This window comes from Odocoileus virginianus, chromosome 9 (assembly GCF_023699985.2).
Source record: "Odocoileus virginianus isolate 20LAN1187 ecotype Illinois chromosome 9, Ovbor_1.2, whole genome shotgun sequence".
Lineage (NCBI taxonomy): Eukaryota > Metazoa > Chordata > Mammalia > Artiodactyla > Cervidae > Odocoileus > Odocoileus virginianus.
In genome coordinates this window covers 5,071,793-5,091,281 of record NC_069682.1, presented here as the reverse complement: position 1 = coordinate 5,091,281, position 19,489 = coordinate 5,071,793, and the positions used below count along the sequence as shown (strand labels likewise).

At 38.6% G+C, this 19,489-nt stretch overlaps 1 pseudogene; it reads left to right on the top strand.

Annotated features, from left to right (window-relative positions):
- Positions 1-7,490: 7,490 nt before the first annotated feature.
- LOC110138930 (L-lactate dehydrogenase A chain pseudogene) lies at positions 7,491-8,704 on the top strand (annotated as a pseudogene).
- The last annotated feature ends 10,785 nt before the right edge of the window (positions 8,705-19,489 follow it).

Here is a 19,489-nt window from a genome sequence, read left to right as displayed (position 1 = left end):
AGAAAAAGTCTTAAGATCTTGGGGAAATAACAAAAGGATGTGGGGTGGCATGAAAGGAATCTATTCTCCAGAATTTAAAATTTTGACATCCTTCTATGTTAATAATCCAGACTTAGAGATCTGGTTCAAATGCGATGAAGGTCAAGAAAGGTCTGCTTGCATGAGCTGGCAAAGAATAATGCATTCAGGAGGACTGGACAGGGGTCCTTGAAGTCTTTAGGGCTTAATTAATATCTCAGTAGTGCATGTGGCTTTTGGTAACACTCCTACTTCTGTTTCCTAACTTTAGGGAAGGAGAATTTGGCCTCAAAGCTACAGACAGCTGTGAAATTGAATGCTCTATTGGAGCATTTTTAAATAGCACATTAGGCCCTTTGGAGGCAACTAAATGGGTTTTACTTCTACAGATTTATAAAATTTGCTATTTTGCCCAAATGTCCACCTCTTCTGACTGACTTATTCCCGGGTCTTTTGAATCAAGCCCTTCATTACTCACATTCCCTACATTCTGTAAGGTAAGCTGGGATTGACTTCACACAAGATCAGCAAAGCTTATTTCCTTTCAGATGCTAGAATTCTTATCCATTGTTTTTCCTTCCCTATCAACGCACTGAGAAGTACAAATTGCAGATACTCGAGTCTTGTGCCATCTAGAAACAAAGATATGGTCAAGAAATGGTTCCCAGCCCTGGTTGCACATTTTAAAGTCTGGACAACTTCAACTAATCCCTATGTCAGACTGTTTTTCAGTCCAATTTCAATAGAACTGGCTAGAGGCTAGAGGCTAGATAAAACCCAGGCATTGGCATTATAAAGCAATATCTAGTTGAGGTTGAGAATAAGTGGCTTAAAAAATTCTTTTCAGGTTTTGGTATGCTTCAAGTATGAACAAGAGGCTTGTTAAAACACAGATTCCTGGGCCCAACCACTCAACCACTGGTTAGTAGACAATGCCTTGCATGTTGTTGTTTAGTCACTAAATCCAACTCTTTTGTAACCCCATGGGCTGCAGCCCACCAGGCTCCTCTGTCCATGGGATTTTCCATGCAAGAATACTAGAGTGGGTTGCCATTTCCTTCTCCAGGAGATCTTCCTAACCCAGGGATCAAACCTGCATCTCCTGAATTGGCAGGCAGATTCTTTATCACTGAGTTGCCAGGAAAGCCAGAGACAACTGCCTTGGTGTTACTCAAAACTGTGGCCCTCAACGCAACAGCATTACCCAAAACCTTCTTACAAATGCAGATTATCAGCTTCCACCCAAGACCCAGTCACTGGAGGTGAAGCTCCTGAATCTTCATGATTACTAGCTTTCTAAGTACTATTGGTATCCACTAGAGTTTGAATAACAACTCTCTAACAATGGAAGGAGCTGAAAATATCTCACCAATAATAATTCAGATGATTCTAATATTCTAATCACCCGTTATTTGTTATTTGATTCTACAACACTCTGACAACTGTAGAAGGACTGGTTGGATCCATTTGTTTTGCTCGTTTGCTTTTTATTGAGTATAATTGATTTACAATGTTATGTAGGTTTCAGATGTACAGCCAAGTGATTCCATTATATATAAACTCACACACACACACGTGTGTGTTCTTTTAGACTATTTTCCTGTGTAAGCTATTACAAACCATAAGTCCCAACATGGGTCCTTGTTGGGTATCTGTTTTATAGTGTATTAACGAGTGCATATGTGTGTGTTAATCCCAAACTCCTAATTTATCCATTTGTGATTCTTCATTTCACTTTATCTCCCCAGATGAACCTCCCTGATTCATGCAGTACCCACAAATGTTGTGTTCACCTCAGAAGAAGAGAACCCCTTATGACCAAGCCAATTCTCTGAAAATTAATGCAATGGTATGTTTGCCAAGGTCCCAGATTCTCATTTTTCATGGAGGCTGGAGGAGGGGAGTATAATTTAAAAGTAAACCACGTGACATCAGAGGAGGAAGTGTCCCAGATACGAATGCATGCAGGAGCTTAGCATATTTGTTCCAGCTTCGGTCAGCCATGGTGTTCTCCCACAAACCTCTAGCTGCTTCCTGGGGTCCAAACAGAGCTCCAGACACAGAGGCTATAGAAGAAATGGCTGCTATCTGGACCCATTCTCCTGCTCCTCTTCCTCCAACTCACCTCCCTGTATTTATACCCAGGGTTCCCCTGCTTCTCCTCCCTGGACGCCTCTCCTGTTACCTGCGAGGTCCCCCACATTTTTTTTTTTCTGTTCAGTTACTGTCTTCCTCAAGTAAAAACTGTCCCAGAGCTGAACCAGAACATCAAAGTCACTAACAATTTCAGGCTTATCTTTCAGTATCATCATTGGCCTTAAACAGTGTTATCACGATCCTGTGAACTGACCTTTCTAACCAGAGAAATGTCAAAACTAAAACAAGCCTGGATACCCTGAAGGCTGACACACAATTCATGACTTCCCTCCTGGCCTCTGTTCATTTTGAGCTCAGTGACAGACACTGTGACTATCAATTATGAGCACAAGTCATTATTATTCTTTCCTAATTAAAATGCTGCCTCATGTCACAAGACAAGGTGAAAACAATCACTAGTGTTTCAGACACTTGATCGACATCAGGGAAATTCACTTTAAATTAGTCTAAATATTTTCACTTTGAGATTTTGAGTGGCAGGACCAGAAATTTGCCTTTCTCTAACAAAAAGAACAAAGATAAATCTAGGATAAGTAGGGTGAAGCTGACCCATGTTAAAATTCCCCATAGAGAGCAGCAAGCTTCTTATGTGGGTTGCGGGTTGAATATAATATTGTATTATTTCCCACCCGTTTTGGCTTATAGAAACGCAAATGGAACAGAGTGCTTGGGATCAGGAAATACATGCAGATTCCATAATTGCATAAAAGCTTTAAACTATTGCTAATCTCCATCTTGGGTTGTCCTCTTTGTTATGAGTTTTAATATAACTGCCTCCTCCCTTAAAACTATATTTTAAAAACTGGGATCATGTCTCACATTGATGTTCATCCTCTTTAGGAAGGTACTTTGTAACCAGGAAGCTGCATGTTAATGCAGGGGTTGCTATGGTAAGCAATCTTTTCTACTGAGCAGGAGAAGAAATAGTTCTATGAATTCCTAAATCAATAGCTAGGACTGAAAAGGATCCAACCAGATATTTTAGCCTGTAAATATAGGTTTGGAACCAACAGAGAGTGTCTTCTTTGTAAATTCCTAATATAATTATAGATGCTTCAGGAAGTCTTGTGTTCCCCTTTTGTAGCTGATTGTTGATACTTTTTTCAGAGTTTTCACATAACCCTCTAACATTCGTTTAGACATTTTTTTCTTTCAACCAGATAAAGGCAACTGAGGAAAACCTGCTGATTTTCATAGCTAGGAAAAGGAGCTTGCAAAATTAGGCCCTAATTTATGAATGCTTAATGAGCTAGAAGTGTTTAATAAACATTAAATAATAACAGTACAATAGGTGTACATTTTTTACAAAAAGAACACATTCTAAACAAAGAGCTCTGTTCTTTGAGAACGTTTATGAGAAATTTAACTATCCATGTGCTGTTGGATATTCTCCTCTTGGCCTCTGGCCATTTTCTACTTGAGGGCAAGGGAAGCTTACCTTCATGGACCAATCAACAGGCTCCTCGCCCCCTCGCCCAGCTTCCAGCAGGATTCATCCAATGGGAGAGAACAGTGGGGGATGCAAGGAGGACAGGAAGTGGAATTTGGCTCCCTCCTCCAAGTTGGCTAAGATTCTCCACATACAGCCACAGATCCTGGGAACCGGGTGCTGTTTTTTTTTTAGTCTATAACCCCGTAGGAGTGATAGAGCCCTTCACTATTGCTAGCCCCAAGGGCTTCACAGTTCCTTGTGATTCCCCTTCATCTGGCACAGTTTTGTAAACATATTGTGTGCGTGTGTGCTCAGGCGCTCAGTTGTGTCTGATTCTGTGACTCCAAGGACTGTAGCCGCCAGGCTCCTCTGTCCATGGGATTCTCCAGGCAAGAATACTGGAATGGGTTGTCATTTCCTCCTCCAGGGGATCTTCCCAACCCAGGATTCATATTGGCAGGAAGTTTCTTTACCTCTTTACCACTGAGCCACCTCATTTGAATGTGCATGTGATTCTTCTGGGGGCCCTGATCCCTACTCCTTGGAAGTCTACATTTCATTAGGAAAAGAAAATAAATGTATTAAAAAGTATAACCAAATTTTTATTTAAATAGATTTTTAGGCATATGTTTTAGGGTATAATTCTGCCATGGGGCAATTTCAAGGCCACATCAGTCACCTTCCTGTTGATATAGTTGGTAAGCTCAAAAATACTCTCATATTCTTACAAATCACTTTGATCCATAATTTGTGTCTTATTTGGGTGTTGTTTCCTGTATGTTTCCATGTCTTCTCCACCAAAGGGAAAAGTCTGTGAAGGAAGTGATCTAGACAGCTGGTGTACCAACCAAGGGGAAAAGATAGACAGGAAAGAACATACAAATTCAACCCACTATTAAGAAAAATGCTGTAATAAGTTTTTCTCTGTGCATTCTGCCTCTTGCTCCCATCAGTCACATCCATCTGCCAGGTGTGCCTTTTGGAGGGAGGCCACCCACTCCACATTTTTCCCCTTTACTCTAGATTCTCTTGAATAAATTTGTGGGTGTGACTGTCAAGCAGAAAATGAGTGAAAAACTCTCTTTGACCCTCACAGTGGGCAGGTGCTTTACCTCAGAGCCATAAAAGATGATAAGGTATGCATTTTAAGTAAAAGTAAAGGTGTCTGTCTTTCTCTTTATCTGTGTGTGTGTGTGCATGTGTGTGTGTGTGTGTGTCTGTCTGTCTGTCTGCACTAGGTCTTCACCGTGGTGCTTTGGGCTTCAGCACTTGCACTGCACAGGCTTAGGTGTTCTGGAGCATGCTGGATCTTAGCTTCTTGACCAGGGATTGAACCCATGTCCCCAGTGTGGGCAGGCAGATTCTCAACCACTGCACCACCAAAGAAGCACCTCTTTCTCTTTGTGTCCCTGTCTTTCTCTCCCCCATCCAGGCATGTCCTCCTTCAAATCCTAAGACTCTGCCTCCCTCCACCAAGACACAGCCACAGAAGAAGCATCAGGAGGGAGGCAGGACCCCCTCTTGCCCTGAGAGCTTGCATCTCCTTAGCATGGCCCTTAAATAAGCTGCTCCCTCTCTGTGGGGCTTCACATGATAAATGATGCTGTTACTGGTGCTTACTCGACACACTCTAATTTTCAGACCCATCATCCTTCCCAGGAGAATATTAGATGATGGTGCATTAGGACATTTTCCCTGTGTAAGACAGTGTTGATGGCAAGAACTCCCATCTCCTACCAATCTATGAATAACATAGGCCATAGCCCCAGGGAGATAAGAAGTTAGTGCCGCTTTCCAAATTGCCTAATTCGCAACAACAAAAAAAACTCCAGCTTCAGCCCAGAAAGATATAGACTTGTTAAGTTTTAAGCGGAAAATCATAACATTATAAATGAAATATAGCCACATGCTCCTATGACTAAGTCTATACCACCTTCCCATGAAACTCTTGAAATAGAAGCTGAAAGTGCCCACTAAAAATGAACATATACAAATCCTATAACCCAGCGTTTCCACCATACAGGTTTTTCTATTTCCCTATATATTTAGCCCTACTATAAAATTTTTTATTTTCACATAGCTTTGAGTTACTTTCTACTGTCCTTTTGTTCCAACTTGAAAGACTCCTTTCAGCATTTCTTGCAGAGCAAATCTATAACAAAAGACAGGCTTTGCTTTTATTTTAATCTGAGCATGTCTTAATTTCTGATTTTCCACTTTTGAAGAATAGTTTTCCTGGATATACTGGATATAGACTCTATATTGACAGCTTTTTCTTGTTTGTTTTTTCATCCAGCACTTAAAGTGCATATATATCTCCATTGCGTTATGGCCTGCAGAGTTTCAACTGAGAAGTCAGCCATTATTCTTCTTCTTGAGGATCCGTTGTATTTGAGAATCCCTTGCTGCTTTCAAGACTTTATCTTTGTCTTCCAACAGTTTAATTTTAGTGTATCTTTGTGCATATCTCTTTGCTCAGGAATCATGAAACATTTTTGGATGTGTAGGTTCATGTGTTTTATTGAATTTGGGGAGTTTGGGGCTGTTATTTCTTCAGATAGTCTTTCCACCCCTTTATTTCTTCTCCTTTTGGAAATCCCATAATATTTATGTCAGTATGCTTAGGCTCTGATCAGTTTTATTCATTCTTTTTCTTTCTTCACCTAAGGCTGGTTAATTTAAATTGCCCTACCGTTGTATTCAAGGATTCTTTTTTATCTACTTGTTAAAATCTCTGGTTTAACTTTTGTAGTAAGTTTTTCATTTCAGTTACTTTATTTTTTAATACAGATTTTCTATTTGGTTCCATTTTTAATTTCTGTTTCCTACTTGTTCACGCACTGGTCTCCTGGTTGCCTTCCACTATTCTTTGTCCATGATTTCCTTCAACTCTTTGAGCATATTTAAAACTGTCTATTTCAAGTCTTTGTTTAGTAAGTTACATGCCTGGCCGTCCTGAATGGATGATGCTTTCTTTCTGAGATTGGGCCATACTTCTGTGTGAGTGTGTGTGTGTGTCACTTTGTAGTTTTTTGTTGAGAACTAGGCTTTTGAATATGGTATTTTGGTAACTCTGAAATCAGATTCCTTTTCATCCCCTGGGATTATTGTTGTTTCTTCTTGAGGGATACAGTTATACATTTGTTTAGTAACTTTTCCAAATGATTTTAGCAAAGGCTCTATTTCCTGTCTGTGAGGACACTGAAATATTTGTTCTGTTGTCTCATGGTGAGCCAGTAACCTGACAGAATTTCCTTGAGTGCCTAGCTCCAATGAGAGAAACAGAGAGAGTAGGTGTTCTGCCTTTCTTAGTTTCTTCTGCAGATGCTGCCTGCGAAGCCACTTTAGCAAATAAGTTTTAAACAATGGATTGCCTCTCTGCTAGTCTCAATGACCCATCAGGCAGGTAAATCACACTGCTTCTTTTTTTTTAGAGAACAAGCTCCTTATTCCACATTCTGAAACCAACAAGCTGTACCACTCTGGATACCCCTTGGCTGTTTGCCACAGGGCTAGGAGATGGAGGAGGGTGATTATTGTGCAAAACCCACTGAAATTTATCAGCCTCTTTCTTCAAAGACTCCCATAGATACTACAAGTAAATGACTAGATGCTAGAATTCCAAAATACTTGATTCTGATTGTTCTTGCCAGTTTAATAGCTGTTTTGATGGGGAGACCAATTCCCAAAGCTTTCTACTCTGTCATCTTTAGTGATGTCACTCAACATACTTTACTATTTGGTAAACCAAATTCTTTATGTATCTTCTATTTCAGTTTTTTTTTTTTCCCCTAGCCACTTTTGTATATTTATTGTCCCAGGTAAGCATTAGAATACTTATTATCGCTCGCGGTTTCATTTAAGGCCCCTCCCGCGCCCCACTGAGTACCGGAGCCGCTGCCGCCAAATCCGGATCCCACGCCGCGCGCCTCCGACGCCCGCCCGTTCGACGGTCACTCCCGATTCCTTTAGGTTCTAAGTCCAAGATGGCAACTCTCAAGGATCAACTGATTAAGAATCTTCTTAAGGAAGAACATGTCCCTCAGAATAAGATTACAGTTGTTGGGGTTGGTTCTGTTGGCATGGCCTGTGCCATCAGTATCTTAATGAAGGACTTGGCAGATGAAATTGCTCTTGTTGATGTCATGGAAGATAAACTGAAGGGAGAGATGATGGATCTCCAACATGGCAGCCTTTTCCTTAGAACACCAGAAATTGTCTCTGGCAAAGACTATAATGTGACAGCAAACTCCAGGCTGGTTATTATCAGAGCTGGGGCACGTCAGCAAGAGGGAGAGAGCCGTCTTAATTTGGTCCAGCGTAACGTGAACATCTTTAAATTCATCATTCCTAATTTTGTAAAATACAGCCCAAATTGCAAGTTGCCTGTTGTTTCCAATCCAGTCGATATTTTGACCTATGTGGCTTGGAAGATAAGCGGCTTTCCCAAAACCCGTGTTATTGGAAGTGGTTGCAATCTGGATTCAGCTCGGTTCCGTTATCTCATGGGGGAGAGGCTGGGAGTTCACCCATTAAGCTGCCATGGGTGGATCCTTGGGGAGCATGGCGACTCTAGTGTGCCTGTATGGAGTGGAGTGAATGTTGCTGGTGTCTCCCTGAAGAATTTACACCCTGAATTAGGCACTGATGCAGATAAGGAACAGTGGAAAGCGGTTCACAAACAGGTGGTTGACAGTGCTTATGAGGTGATCAAACTGAAAGGCTACACATCCTGGGCCATTGGACTGTCAGTGGCCGATTTGGCCGAAAGTAGAATGAAGACTCTTAGGCGGGTGCATCCGATTTCCACCATGATTAAGGGTCTCTATGGAATAAAAGAGGATGTCTTCCTTAGTGTTCCTTGCATCTTGGGACAGAATGGAATCTCAGACGTTGTGAAAGTGACTCTGACTCACGAGGAAGAGGCCTGTTTGAAGAAGAGTGCAGATACACTTTGGGGGATCCAGAAAGAACTGCAGTTTTAAAGTCTTCTAATGTATCACTTCACTGTCTAGGCTACACAGGATTTTAGTTGGAGGTTGTAACTCATACTGTCCTTTATATCTGATCTGTGATTAAAACAGTAATGTTAAGACAGCCTAGGGAAAAATCAATTTCCTAATGTTAGAAATAGGAATGGTTCATAAAACCTTGCAGCTGTGTCCTGATGCTGGGTGGCACTTACCTTGTGTGGTCCTAAACTGGTTTGTCAAATAATTCAGCTTCCTCAAGAGGTACCACTGCCCATGTTGCTGATGCTGCAGTTGCCTTCAAGCCAGATGTGTATTTACTGTGTTATGTAACCTCTGGTTCCTTTAGCCAAGGTGCCTAGTCCAACTTCTTCCCTCCAGTGAATCACATCCTGGGATCCAATGCATAAATCCAGTATTGCATGCCACGTGCATAACTGTTCTAAAGAATCTTACGTACTGTATGAATCAGAATAGTGTACACTGCCTTGTAATGTAAAAGGGAAAAATTACATAAATAATGCCGCCAACTAAGTTACACCAACTAAATAAATAAAGCTTGAACAGTGAAAAAAAAAAAGAATACTTATTATCAAAGAAAGAAAAGCAAAATCATACTTGTTTTGATTATAAACTGTATTGAATGTATTGGTTAATTTTAGGGAAATTGACTTATTTCCAGTATTATAGCTATATACACATAATCTATAGTTCTCCATTTATTCAAGTCTTTCTCTAAGTCCTTGTATAGATTTTAATATTTTTACATAATACCTGTCCATTTATTTGATATCTTTCTTTATTATTTTTTTATATATTATTCTTTTTTTCCTTTATTTTTATTAGTTGGAGGTTAATTACTTTACAATATTGTAGTGGGTTTTGTCATACATTGACATGAATCAGCCATGGAGTTACATGTATTCCCCATCCCGATCCCCCCTCCCACCTCCCTCTCCATCCGATCCCTCTGGGTCTTCCCAGTGCACCAGGCCCAAGCACTTGTCTCTTGCATCCAACCTGGGCTGGTGATCTGTTTCACCCTAGATAATATACATGTTTCAATGTTGTTCTCTCGAAACATCCCACCCTCACCTTCTCCCACAGAGTCCAAAATTCTGTTCTGTACATCTGTGTCTCTTTTTCTATTTTGCATATAGGGTTATCATTACCATCTTTCTAAATTCCATAAATACATGTTAGTATGCTGTAGTGTTCTTTATCTTTCTGGCTTACTTCACTCTGTATAATGGGCTCCAGTTTCATCCATCTCATTAGAACTGATTCAAATGAATTCTTTTTAATGGCTGAGTAATATTCCATGGTGTATATGTACCACAGCTTCCTTATCCATTCGTCTGCTGATGGGCATCTAGGTTGCTTCCATGTCTTGGCTTCTATAAACAGTGCTGCGATGAACATTGGGGTGCATGTGTCTCTTTCAGATCTGGTTTCCTCAGTGTGTATGCCCAGAAGTGGGATTGCTGGGTCATATGACAGTTCTATTTCCAGTTTTTTAAGAAATTTTTTATTATTTTATATTTGTGAAATAATATCAGTATTTAAAATATTACAAGTGTAAATGCAATAATTTTCTGTATTACAAATTCTAAAGGGTTATTATTATTAAGAAAACTATATTTGATTATTTTTGTGTGATTGACTGCATTACTGAATTCTTCTATTAATTCTAATTGTCATTTTCTTAACATTTCTTGAATGTATAATCACATAATTTGCAAATAATTGTTATTATTTTCTTCCTAGTTCCAGTATTTATATTTCTTTTATTTTCAGAACAATTATAAAGAATAGTGATGATTATAATTGTCCTTCTTTTGTTCCTAGTTTAAATGAGAAAGTGCCTAGTGTTCCAGTATTAATCATGATGCTGGCTATTATTGTGTGCTATAAATACATTAACTTGCATATATACATACAAACAGGTATAAGGAAATTACATTTTAATAAAATATTTTGTGTAGATGGGTATTTAAATATTTACTGCATTTTCTACATGATTATTGTTATTTTGGTGTAAGAAATGGCAACCCACTCCAGTATTCTTGCCTGGAAAATTCCATGGACAGAGGAACCTGGTGGGCTACAATCCACGGGGTCACAAAGAGTCAGACACGACTGAGCAACTGAGTACACATGCGTGCATTGTGTTATTTAGACTTTAAATTTGGTAATTCAAATTTTCTTAGAAAATCATCCATTTCTGTTATGCTTTCAAATTTATTAGCATGAGGCTATGTAAATAAACACTCTTATAATTTTATAAATTTCCTCTTACAAGTTAATATCTTCTTTGGGGCGTGATTTATTTGGTAGATTTATTTTGTGGCTATATATATGTATACATATACAAGCATTATAACTGTACATATATTTATATATTATGCAAATATGTATTTGCATTATATATGTTTCATTTACTCTCAAAAATATATTTCATTACATTTCTGTCTACATTTATCTATTACTATTTTTAATCTATAAAAAGTATGAAGTGATGAGTTCTCAGGTATGTCACCAAAATTATGATCTATTAAAATATTAATAACTTAAGATTTATTAAAAATTTAAAATTTTGCTTTGCAAAAGACCCAGTTAAGATGATCTATAAATTAGGAGAAATTATTGGCAAAGCGTATATTTGAAAGCTTTGAGTATAGAATATATTGAGAATTTTGTAAACTGAATATTAAGAGAACAAACAATTCAATTAGAAAATGGACAAAATCTTGGACATTTCATGAAAGAGAATAAAAGGATGACAAATACTCATAAAACATGTTCAACATCACTGGCATTACTGAAATGCAGATCTAGGCTCTGTGCAGTGCTTAGTCGCTCAGTGGTGTCCAGCTCTTTGTGACCGGATGGACGGGGGAATTCTCCAGGCAAGAATACTGGAGTGGGTCGCCATTCCCTGTTCCAGAGGGTCTTCCCAGCCTAAGTCTCCTGCACTGCAGACACATTCCCTACTGTCTGCGCCACCAGGGAAGCCCAAGAGTACTGGAGTGGATAGCCTATCCCTTCTCGAGGGGAATTTCCAGACCCAGGAACTGAACCAAGGTCTCCTGCATGGCAGGCAGATTCTTTACCAGCTGTGCTAGCCAGGAAGCTCAAACTTAGGCTGTAATAATACACTGTTATACAATGATTAGGAGAACTAAAATTTTTAAAAGTAGTGTCAATTTTAAGTGCTAGCAAGGCTGTGGAATAACTGATGTCTCATACATTATTGCTGCTGCTGCTGCTAAGTCACTTCAGTCGTGTCTGACTCTGTGCGACCCCATAGATGACAGCCCACCAGGCTCCCCCGTCCCTGGGATTCTCCAGGCAAGAACACTGGAGTGGGTTGCCTTTTCCTTCTCCAATGTGTGAGAATGAAAAGTCATACATTGTTAGTGGGGATATAAAATGGTACTACCGCTCTGGAAAACAGGTTCAACTTCTTGTAAAGTTAAACATATGATCATCATTTGACCCAACAATCACATTCCTGGATATTTATCCTAGAATGATGAAAATCTATGCATGAGTGTTCATAGCAGTTTTATTTGTAATTGCCAAAAACTGGAGATAACTCAAATGTCTTCTAACAGTTAAATGGACAAACAGAGTCATGTCCATACAATAGAATACTTCTCAGTAATAAATGGGAATGAACTGCGATTGTACAAAACAACTTCAATGGATCTCAATGATATTATACTGAGAGGTTAATCTCAATGGTAATATGCTGTGTGAATATGAATATATGGATAGATAGATCAATTAATATGCCCTTAAAGCATTAAAATTATAGTAATGGGGGAATATATTCATTCTTTGTAAGGGGTAACATCTCTCTGAAGTGGACTACTTAGGAAATCTCCAAGTCAACAGGGGAGAAAACAAAACAAAACAAAAAGCATGCAGGAGGAACTTGAAATCTTTTGTACCTAGAGCCAGGATAGATATTAAACATAGCCCAGGGCATCCCTGGTGGTCCAGTGGCTAAGACTCTGCTCCCAATACAGTTTCCCAGGTTTAATTTCTGATCAGGGAACCACATCCCACATGCCATGCTGCAACTGAAGATCCTGCAGGTCACATCAGTCCCACCTGCCACAGCTAGGACCCAGTGCAGCCAAAGAAATAGATTTTAAAAAATAAATAAACATAGCCCAATTCTTAGCCAGGTTAACCTAAAACTTCACACTAAATGCCTACTTACTCAGTTTCTAGTATCTAAGTTTCTTTCACATGTGCATTTTTCAGCACAAATATTACAAGGCAGGCTGATAAGCAGTGCACAGACGTGGGGGGTGGTTTGCTATACAGCATTTTATAGTAGTGAGTTGAATAATAAAGAAGTTATCTTCTATACATATTACCTAAATTTTTCTCCATCTTGTGTGTGGCATGTGAAACATTTATGGCATGAGATTGAAATCCCTGGGACCCAGGCAATGGGCTCCATAATTCATCACTGAGTCTGGGCTGAGGCCACATCTCCCAGGGCTGCTCCCAGCCAATCATGGCTCAGGCAAAGAGGGTCTTTCTGGGAGACATAGGATTCTGCTGATGACTAGCTTGGGTTCAGAAATACCCAGAAAAGCTTGCTGGAACTTAGACCGCAAAGTGGCAGAGTAGGTTTTCATCCCACTTTATTCACTTTCAGGTTCTCTCCAGGTCAGGTGTTCAGTTGTCCGCCAGCTCTCCCAAATATTCCCATCTCCCTCCTCATTTCTTCTCACAGCTCCTAAAAAATCCTTTGTATTTAATTTTTTCTTGGCAGCTGTCTCTCAGAGGATCTGGACAAGTAGTCTCTTATCCCCTCTCTACTCCAGAATGAAGAATAGTGGTCCCTGGTGAGCATTTTTAAATCACAGATGTTTATAGAGAGAAACTGTCTGTGTTTTTAAATTCGATTTTTCAAGGAACACAGAGAAATTCAGGTAACTTTTTCAAATGGATACTCGAGGTTCATTTTTGAATCTCTCAAGTTTCAAGATGGGATGTCTTCTTAGAAAGCAGTGGCCATCCTTTACTGTAAACTGGCATCATAATAAAAAGAAAAGCCTAGATTCTAGAAAGGTAGAGCCTGTCCACAAGATTCAGTATGATAACCACACACTTCACAGATACTAAAGCAAAGCTGGCAAGATGAGCTTTCAGTTTTCAAATTTAATTATGAATGTTAAAGACACTGAGGTTTGGTAGACACAGGACCTCTGAATTAGCTCATGAAATGATTGGTTAAATAGGTCACAGTTGGATCTTTGCAATTATATACCTATGACCTTGGTTTTATTTCCTTAAGGTCTGAGGGATTTAGAGGTTAGGAACAGATTTTGAATAGATTAAGTATTGTGTGTCTGTGTGTTGCATGTATATGTAAACTAGACCAGATATGTTTTCTTAACTGTCACAATAGCATGTACATGTTGTTCAATAATTGCCTCTTGTGTGTATTCAATTGTGAACACTGCAGTGCAGCTAAAATCCACAAAGGAGATGGAACCTTAATTTCCCTGAAGCTATTAAATTCTTATATAAAATTACTGATGCACTGAAGCCAGCTTTCAACGTGAGACTTATTGGGAGTTTGGTGTTCTTGGGGAAAGTTAAGATCCTTTTTAGTATCATATGTCCAAAGTACCCTTGAGGATACTGTTGCTTGACATTGGACTTGGCAACAAAACAAAAGCACATGAAACAGAGGCAAAAGAAAACAAATGGAACTATGAAAAACTAAAAGGCTCCTACATAGCAAAGGAGGCAATCCACAAAATGAAAAAAACAGCTTACAGAATGGACAAAATATTTGCAAACTACATATCAGATAAAGGGTTAAATTCTAAACTACATAAGCAATTCACTCAACTCAATAGCAAAAATCCAAATAAGCTGATTAAAAAGTAGGCAGAGAGCACAAGCAGATATCTTCCCAAAGAAGACATGCAAATGGCCAACCATACGAAAAAGCACTCGACATCACAAGCGATTGGTGAGATGCAAATCAAAACCACCGTGAGATATCACCTCACTCTTATTAGGATGGCTATTATTTAAAAACAAAAGATAGCAAGTGTTGTGTAGGATGTAAAGAAAGGGAACAATAATACATGGTTAGTGGAAATGTAAAGTGGTGCAGCCATTATGTAAAACAGAAGGGAAATTCCTCAAAAAATTGAAAATATAACTCTTTATACCTATGGCTGATTTATGCTGATGTATGGCAGAAACCAATACAATATCATAAAGGAATTATCCTTCAATTAAAAAGAAATAAATCTTAAAAACTAGAGCTCATATTACATCTGCAATTCCACTTCTCTATATATGTATATATCCAAACGAAATGAAATAAAAATCTAGACGTATCTGCAGAATTATTCATGATAGCATATGGAAGCAACCTAGTGTCCATTGATGAAAGAATTAATTTTAGAAATGTGGTGTATACAAAAAAAATATTATTCAGCCTTTTAAAAAAAAGGACATTCTCCATTTGCAACAACATGAATAGACCTAGAAGGCACTGTGCTAATTGTGTAAGCCAGATCACAGAAAGACAAACACATGACTTCACTTATATGTGGAATCTAAACTAGCTGATCTCATAGAAACAGGAGGTAGAATGGTAGATATGAGAAGCTGGAGGAATTGGGAAACGGGGTTAAGTTTCAGTTTTGCAAGATAAACAAATTCTGGAAATCTAATGTATAGCATATGGTGACTCTAGGTAACAATGCTGCAGTGTGCAGTTGAAATTTGCAAAGAGAGTTAATTTTAAGTGTTTTTACCACTGCACACACCAAAAAAGCTAACTATGAACTATGTGAGGTGATAGATATATTAATTAGCTTGATCGTGGTGATCAGTTCACCACATGTATATGTGTATATGTACATGTATATGTATATGTGTATTAAATCATCAAGTTGTGCACTTTACATATATTTAAAAAATCTTGAAACCAAACTTGCTTGGGTCAAGATAGAGGTGGGTTAAAAAGGACATGATGTTTCTAAACAAGCCAAGTACCCAAGAGTCATTTGAATTTTCTGTGGGCAAGTGAATTCAAGCAGTTCTGTGTATCAACACTCAGGTACCCACATACCTGAAAGACATGTGCTGAGAATCCATCAGTCCCATTAATTATTCACATGGGCACAATTGATCTCCTGGAGATCTAGTAAGCCTAAGTTTGGACAACTGGCTGTTCATCAAGATTGCTGGAAAGAAAAAAGAAATTCCATTGGAAAAGTGTTAATCCATTGTTTCTGAATAGGGGGAAAAAAAACTAGTTACAAAGATGGGAAACAATTCTGCAAAGTAGATACATGAACTGCCAATATCTTAGAAGAAGAATAAGTAACAGACCCTTATTAAAGTGGGTCTTTGCACCACACCAGAGAACGTGGAATCCATGCTTTTCTCATAACAAAGGGGAGCCCTCTTTAGTCAGAGCTAAATTTTACATTTCCTTGATTGAAAGAGGGAAAGGATTCTAATTTTCCATTTATTTTGTAATACCTGGTATGTGAACCTCCAGCTAGCTCAAGTAGTTCTGCTGAAATGCAGGACAATGACACCTTGAAAGGTGGTGACAGAGTCTCTACTTGAAAAGTAATTGCTCCTGGCTTTGTGCACAGTACCTCCAGGATGGAAAATACATCCAGAATAGCAAATGCCAAGAATGCTTCTAATCCAACTTGAGTCCTTCCTTTATCATTTTGGGAGGCAGATAGGAGAAACAATCATGCTAAAAAGCATTGTTTATTACATCAAAATGTACTGCGTGTTAAATGTATATAATCTCTACTTTTTCTCTCCCTTTGTGTCTCTCCCAACCTTCCCTCCTTATCTCTCTCTCTCTTTCATTCTATTTCTCTATTTTTTAAAGCTTTAATTCTCTTCTGTACGATTTCCACTCAAAACTATTAACTGAATTCATCTTCAAAAGATTAATTAGCCTTTAAAAATGTAAAGTTCAGGATATATGTTGTCTTTATTGTTGTTTTGAATTTTATTTAATTAACTTTTGATGGAGTGCAAAGAACTGACAACTGGATTGATTTTGTTTTTTTAATATATAAAGTGTGAGGCATATGAAAGGATATATGTAAATCTACGTAAAACATGTAGCATACCATTAATAACCCATGAAACATCTCTCACTCTGTTTTAAAACTATATTAAATACTGATGCATTCACTTTTTGCTCCTTTCCTACCCTTTACTCCTTCTCCCCCTCAACTCCTGAAGTGACTATTATTCTAAATTTTGTTTTTATCATTCCTCACTATGCTCATGATTTGTTTGCCTCCTGTGTATATAATAAATAGTTCTTAATTTAATTTAGTCAAAAGTATCTATCTGGTTTTATTTTAGCACTTTGTGATTCATTTAAGATAGCCTTCCTTCCCCAAAGTTATGCATGTATTCTTCCAAATGTTTTAGTTTGCCTTTTAAATTTAAGTCCTCAATCTATAAGAAATATATATAGTAGGGGCTATTTTATTACGTGCATACAAATTTAGAATTTTATATTTTTCTACTTTAATTTTTTTATTATTGCACAAAGACCCTTTCTACCCCTAATCTTGTTTTATGTCTTGAATTCTTTTTTTTTTATTTAAATAGAACTATACTATTGTTTTTTAGTCACTAAGTCATGTCTGACTCTTTTGTGACCTCACGGACTGTAGCTCATCTGGCTCCACTGTTCATGGGATTTCCCAGGCAAGAATACTGAAATGGGTTGCTATTTCCTACTCCAGGGGATCTTACTAACCCAGGGATCAAACACATGTCTCCTGCATTGGCAGGTGGGTTCTTTACCACTAAGTGACCTGGGGAGGCCCAAATTATAATTATACTAGACTTCTTTTGGTTCATATTTATTTTGTATGTTTTCCTCATATTTTTACACTCAAAATTTCCATGCCCTTGCATTTTGGTTGTATCTCTTATAAAAAGCATATTGGTGGGTTTTATTTTTTTAAAATACAATCTGACCATATTTCAAGAATTAGAAATTATCAATGAAATTTAACCTTCCAGCTAGAAGATTTTTTCATACAATTAACTGCACAGAGGGCTCTATCTTCTAAAAGTATCAGATTGGATATTATTACACAACTGATAATTACCATAAAGAATCAGCAACTTTAAGAGAAGTTAGTTTCGTCTCCAGTCTGATTCTTTTAGAACAACTTATGTGGACACAGACCTAAGTATGCATCATGTTTCTTAGATCATCTCAACTCTTAGAAGAAGAATCTTCCAACAAGAATTGAAAACGGCACTACCAAATCTTCTGTTAAAACATTTAACAGTATGTCCCATTGCAGACTAATCTACGCAGGGTGAGTGCTTAATTATTTGATCCCACTTATTCTTTTTGTTTGGCTGCAGCAGGACTCTGGATCTTCACTGTGTCCTGAGGGATCTTGCTTTGCAGCATAAGGACTCTCTAGCTGTGGCACACGAGCACAGTAGTTGTGATACAGGCTTAGTCGCCCTGCGACATATGGTATCTTAGTTCCCCAATCAGGGATGGAACCCTCATCCCCTGCATTTCAACCTGAGTTCTCAACCGCTGGACCATGAGGGACATCCCAATGACATTTATTCTTCATTACATTTAGCAATTTATCAAAGAAAATGTCCAGACATGGAAGTGACTGGTTCAAAATTGGGAAAGGATTATGACAAAGCTGTGTATTATCACCTTGTTTATTTAAATTATTTGCAGAGTACATCATGTGAAATGCTGGATTGGATGAATCAAAAGCTGGAATCAAGATCTCCAGGAGAAATATCAACAATCTCATATATACAGATGATACCAGTATAATGGCAGAAAGCAAAGAGGAACTAAAGAGCCTCGTGACGAGGGTGAAAGAGGAGAGTGAAAAAAACTGGCTTAAAACTCAACATTCAAAACAATAAGATCACGGCATCTGGTCCCAGCACTTCATGGCAAATAGAAGGGGAAAAAGTGGAAGCAGTGGCAGATTTTCTTTTCTAGGGCTCCAAAATCACTGTGGATGGTGATTGCAGCTATGAAATTAAAAAAATAAAAAAAATTTTCTTCCTGGAAGGAAACATATGACAAACCTAGACAGCGTATTTAAAAGCAGAGATATCACTTTGCCCACAAGAGTTCGTATTGTCAAAGCTACAGTTTTTTCTCCAGTAGTCATGTACAGATGTGAGAGTTGGGCCATAAGGAAGGTCGAGCACTGAAGAACTGATGTTTTCAAACTGTAGTGCTGGTGACAACTCTTGAGAGTCCTTTGGACTGCAAGCATAGCAAATCAGTCAGTCCTAAAGGAAATCAACTCTGAATATACATTGGAAGGACTGATACTGAAGCTGAAGCTCCAATATTTTGGCCAGCTGATGTGAAGAGTTGACTCACTGGAAAAGACCCGGAAAGACTGAGGACATGAAGAGAAGGGGATGGCAGAAGATGAGCTGGTTGGATGGCATCAATGGGCATGAGTTTGAGTAAACTCCAGGAGATAGTGAAGGACAGGGAAGCCTGGTGCTGCAGTCCATGGGGTGGTAAAGAGTCTGACACGACTAAGTGACTGAACAACAACAAACTAAAGAAGACTTTTCAAGATGCCCCCCTGCCCCATTCCTCCTTAGAAGTGTTATTTTTTCCTACTGGGAAGATGATTCAAGCCATAGTTCTGGTTCTGGAGGTCTGGGCTCATGAAAGAAAGTAAGAGACTATCCACAGGGAAACAGAAGCTTCATGCGTGTGGGTTGTAAATGAAGCCTTCTGGTCTTGGTTGGGCTCACCTTGTAGGTGGATGTCACTGGCCTTGACTGACTTAGGATGGACTTGGCTAGGTTGCCTTGGCTTTGCTCTGTCATCCTCCAGCAAGCTTGC